The sequence below is a fragment of the Vanacampus margaritifer genome, chromosome 2 (assembly GCF_051991255.1).
Source record: "Vanacampus margaritifer isolate UIUO_Vmar chromosome 2, RoL_Vmar_1.0, whole genome shotgun sequence".
Lineage (NCBI taxonomy): Eukaryota > Metazoa > Chordata > Actinopteri > Syngnathiformes > Syngnathidae > Vanacampus > Vanacampus margaritifer.
This window is the reverse complement of record NC_135433.1, coordinates 53,590,686-53,596,685: the sequence shown is the minus strand read 5'-3', so window position 1 is coordinate 53,596,685 and position 6,000 is coordinate 53,590,686.

Below are 6,000 nucleotides of genomic sequence, written 5' to 3'. Positions count from 1 at the left end.
ATGCTATCTAAAACACAACATTTTGTCATCATTTCAGTTCAGGTCAGATGTCACCACTCACTTTTCTGCCACCCAGAAGTACCCGGGTGCCTATTGTTTACATTGTGGAATGGTCTGGTGCTTGTCCTCAGTACAGGGTAGTGGGTGAGCTGGAGCTTATCCCAGCTGACTTTGGGTGTGAGGGTGTTACATTCTACCAGGAAACATATACAAACACATTTTAGAGTCTTCAATACATAGTACATAGGAGAAAATCCGTACAAACTTGTGTTGAGAGGCCAGAGCTGATCTTCAACACCAAAACTTAGAACTCCGAGGCAGATAAGTTAACCACTAAACCACCATGGTGTTTATGAAAACATACTGTTTTCGACCAGAACAAATGGCAAGAAACAAAATCAAGTAAATATATAATGAATTGTACATACAGCGTTAAAAGCACTTGGTTTTCTCAGTGTGCGCCACAGGATGGCGCAGGGACCATGGTGACACGAAAGAAGCTTGCCCATATTTGGTGCTGGTTGCTAAGCAACTGAACAGGAAGTAGCCTTGTGTCTTTATCCCACATCTTGTCAATATGGATTTGTCATTGTTACAATGGAAAGCCCTGACATTGCTTGTTGTAAGGAGGAGAAGATGAACAGCAGCTAAAAAAAATAAAAGGGGGGGTTACCATGTCTTGTATTGTACTATATTTGTCTCGTGTTACATGAGGTTAGGACCCTGGGACACCGCATTGATAACTTTTTCCTCCACTTTCTCCATTGTCTTTTCAATGTACAACTCTTCCAAAATATCTTACTACTATCAATCCGAAATTACTCTGCCACCATCTTGCCTATTGGATGAGATTGGATGAGATGTCATCAAAGCTCGTTGCTACCCAAATTGAAAATTTTTCAATTTCGGGCCACGTGGTGCGAGGCACTATCCCAGGCCAGTAACAGTATCAGTAACAAATTCAGTTATTATTGTTTTTATAGCATAATCAATCACACTATTCAAACTAAGAAAATATTTAGGCTGAATGTTTGAAATGACATAACATCCGTTTCTGTTGACACACGAAACACAAGCAGCTTGTTTTTCATTTTGTTCCCATACAGTACTCAATGTAAGCCAGATCATGACCCATGATTACCCAAAGGTCATACAGGATTGATATTTTACATTGAAAGTCAATGAAGGAGATACAGTTTGTAGCGGAAGTACCTGTTTAATAGGCCTGTCTGGTGGCCAATGGAATTCCTCATTAATAACAATAAAAATTACAAAAAACAATGGTCATCGTCGTTTTCATTGGTACTGCTGCAACCCAGTGCTAAAATGGAGAATGCAGAGATGTATTCATGGATGAGATGGCTAGACAGACAGACTGACTGATGGACAGACAGAAAATATAGATAGCCGACATAAAATACTATTCTTGTGTTATCTGAATATAAAGAAAAATACAGGAAGTGGTGCATAAACTAAATGCTAATTCGACAAATCAATGAAAACATTACCTCCTCCTTGAGCTTGGAGGAAAGCAAACAAACAAACCCACACAGAAAATGGCATTACCCAACCTAATAATTCCCTTTAAACAGCAACTATGATGACATAATTCACATTAAAACATTCAAGTATGTCAGCCATGGGATTTAGAGTTCAGCGTTCATGCAAAACCTTGGGAGAAATCAAAATACTTGAGAGATCAGATTTTTTTGTTCACTTTCCACCTCATTAAAAATGATCATTGTTAAAATGAAGCTTCATTTAACAAGTGTGTTTACACAAGCTACTCGGCTGTATCCAAGCCTTCTTATGAATCTGTGGATGCTCTGTATCCTTTTATGGGCACCACCTTGTTGAGGAAGTGACATCACGGTTCAGCACCTTCCCTCCTCTACTTGTTCTGAATTAGCATTTTCTCTTTCCCTCCTTCATCCTTCTTCCTTCCACCCTTCTTCCCTTTGGTTTTCTCTCTGAGTCCAAGACGAGGGCTAAGCGGGAGCTGTAGGTTTCTATTTATAGACTGCTACCCGCCCCGCTCAGCCTCCCACCCTCTTCGACACAAAGAGATACACCCACACAGACTCACACAAAGCACCCGTGGAATGGACAAAGCACACACACACACACACACACACACACACACACACACACTCACACACACACTGAAACAGCAAGTGAATTCATGCATTCACAGTGTAAATACAGAAGCACAGTGTGCACACTTGATGTAATACAGGCCGAAAATGTCAAGTGCAACGCAAAACAAAATAAAAAGCCAACATACGCTCAACATAGTGCACATACTATAGCATCAATAATGCAGGGATTTTCGGAGGAGGAAAGGGAACACTCCCTGTAATGGATATGGGGGTGGGGGCTTGTGTGCATGTGTGTCTGTGCGCTAGATATTACTGATGCTGTGGGCATAAATCTGTTTACAAAGTCACATTGTGGGCGCTTGTGTCTCTTTTGGTGACAGCAAGCGCAAATCATTCTATTTTAATGCACACTTTCTGTTTGGTAACAAGGGTAAGCAAGGGTAAGAATAAAGTATTTCTTCAACAAATGCGCCAGAACTGTGAGAAATGGTGAGAACGCACACAATGGTGCTGATTAAGGAAAGTCAAGTTTATTTATATACAGTAGCCTTTAATCGCAAAAGACCCAAAAAGGGCTTCAGTTCACAAAGATAGACGACCTGGTGTAACAAATTCGGACAAGGAATAAATCGCAGAAAACCCATTAAGCAAAAAAAAAGAAAAGTAAGAAACCTTGACAAGGGAACACTGCGCCGGAAGAATCCTCCTTTCAGGATGCCAAGTAGACAACATTTATCACCTAATATGATAAATAAATGCATTTTTTTTTTAATTTAGTATGAACAACACGAGATTCCATTAAATGAAGTGCTACAGGTAGATGCCTCCGGGTGAGTGAACCTCCTCAGGTCTTGTCCCAGTTGGTCGATGCACAATCCTCCACAGTAACAGCCTCGGCCTCACTTTGCTCATTAACATCGAGCCCTCCCTCTGAGCTGGAAAGGGGAGAGAGGAGATGAGAGAAGTCGCAGTTAGACAGGCCAAAATTCAGATGTCATGGGGTGAGGCAGCAAGACTAGACTAACCATAACCCAAATGCAAGAGTGTAGAAATACTGCAAATTTATTTTTAAACATTTCTGCAGACATAGCTTCTCCGATTTCAAAATGTAGGGCATTCCAGCACACTGGAGCCTGAATAGAGTATGTTCTAAAAAGTGCTTACTTGGGGTTATCTCTCAAAGTCACTAAAAAGATCAGCATTTTGTTAGCGTAAAGGTTAAGGGATGGAACACGAGGTAGCACTAAGCCAGCAAGATAGGAAGGCGCTAAGCCATGTACAACACTCAATAGGAATTGGGGAACTGAGGACACTAATTGTTGAATTCATAAAATACATGTTTTGTTTAGAACACCCAATAAAATGAATACATGTTGAATAAATCCACTAGCCAAATGGATAGCATTCCAAATATCTGGTAGTACAACTACAAACCCAATTCCCAAAAAGTTGCGCCACTAAATTGTGAATAAAAACTGAATGCAATTATGTGGAAGTGCCAAATTTTAATATTCTATTCAGAATAGAACATAGAGAACAGGGCAAAAGTTTAAACTGAGAAAATGTATAATTTTAAGGGAAAACTACAGTATGTTGATTTTAAATTCCATGGTGTCAACAAATCTCAAAAAATTTGGGACAAGGCCATTTTCACCACTGTGAGGCATCCCCTCTTCTTCTTACACACCACAATGTTTTCTGGAAGAATTGCTGAGCCCTTTCTGTGATTTCACTTACAGTAAGCATTCCTGTTTGCGGTGCAGTGCCGTTTAAGGGTCTTCCCGCTGTTTTTTGTGTAATTGTGTAAGTGCAATGGACTTTTCCAGCCTCTTATTGCTACCTGTCCCAACTTTTGTGAGATTTGTGTGCATTTACAATCAACAGATTTTTCCCTTAAAATGATACATTTTCTCAGTTTAAACTTTTGACCTGTCAAATATTGAATTTTGGCACTTCTACGTAATTGCATTCAGTTTGTGTTCACAATTTGTGTAGTGTCCCAACTTTTGGGGAATTGGGTTTGTATTAGTACAACCTTGGTAAATTGGCAGTGGTGCAAGGAAATGCATAAGAACCTCAAATGGTATTTGAGGTGTTTAATCAAGGATACATGTAACAAGCAGCAGCACCATGCGGCAAGTGCACATGAGTAATAAATGCAGTAAAGTATATGCTGATGTAGATGGAAACTGAACATGAGCAAATACATTCTATTGTGTTTATTTAGATATGAACTTGCTGTGCACAAGTAAATAAAAGCAGCCATTTATGCATATTTTAGTGCATATTTTCATTAATTGCTACATTTATTGCATAATTTAACCTAACGTAATTTTGTGTGTGTGTGGTTTAATACATTTTGTGTACCTTTTTGTTTGCTGTACACAAGCATGCTTGTTTACACTCCTTAAGGCAACTGTTATTTGCACAGTCTCATTCAATTAAATGTGATTATTATTCCTTCAAGGACATAAATCATAGGGCTTGATTTAGTGAAGGTGTTTGTGTGTAAAAACTGGCGCAGACAGATCTGCAAGCTGATCTACTAAGTTGTTGCACCCGCAACTGTGTCTGCCCAACATGTAAAAATGTCAGTGCAGTTCATTATATGCATTCTGGGAGGATGATGTGTGCAAAAGTGAGGCTTTAGTACAGCTTTTGTTATGCAGGCTCCCTCTAGTGGTGAGTGAAAAAATCACTGAATCAAATCTTCATACTGTTAGTGTTCAAGTTTGTAGTTCAGTTGTATTGAACTTTGAAACACGATACACTTGAATCTTTTCTCTCTCTCTCTCTTTCAATTTTTTCAAGCATTTATTTGCAGTTTAAAATATATACTTTTGTGCAATATATTTTAATTTTATCATAATTTAAGTACAGTTTTTGTTTATTTTCCTATATTTTCCCACAGTGCACAGAAAGTACACAATGTACACAATGTGATTTATCAAACATTCGACTAATTGCAATGGGTGATTTTACATCTCAAAGGAAAATGGAAACCAGCACGTAAAACAGCGCCAGGATAACAAAATCAAAACAAACCCTTTCCTGCTCTGGCAAATATTTTTAAAACCTAAAAAAAAATAAAAAATGTTCAAAAAAATATCGCATCATATTATCTACTGAGCAATGCAATTTCGGAGGTTCTGACTGATTTAAGGTCTCGTTTGAAGCCACTCACATGAAGGAGTCATGCCTTAGCGCCTGATAAAGCTCCTTTCAACTCTGCATTTCAGATATATATCCATCTATTTTCTTAACCGCTTGTCCTCACAAGTGTCGCGGGGGTGCTGGAGCCTATCCCAGCTGGCTTCGGGCAGTAGGCGGGGTACACCCTGAACTGGTTGCCAGCCAATCACAGGGCACACAGAGACGAACAACCATACTCACAATCACACCTAAGGACAATTTGGAGTGTTCAATTAACCTGCCATGCATGTCTTTGGAATGTGGGAGGAAACCGTACCCGAGTACCCGGAGAAAACCCACGCAAATTTGAATTTGAATCATGACTGTATAACATGACTGTATGAAGATGGATGAATGAAAATGGAAACACGAGCACATGTGCGCTCACAGGAAGAGCAAGCACTGCGGTGAAGATGACTCAGCCACTAGGGTTGCCATGGAAACACACCCTCTTTGCAATCAGTCTCTAAGTAACTGTGCCGTTGCTGAGGACTGAAATTGTTTGTGTGTGTGTGTGTGCGTGCGTACGTGTGTGCGCATGTGACACATTCAGCTATGAATACCATTAGGTCTACAGACCAAAGAGATGGTTCATTCAGCAATTTTCATCAACACAGTTCAAATTTGAATGTAATTGAAGTCTCTTTTCCCCCCACAATTTATCTGACGTCACAATATAAAGTGAGTTTGTAAAAAAGAACCACTTGAA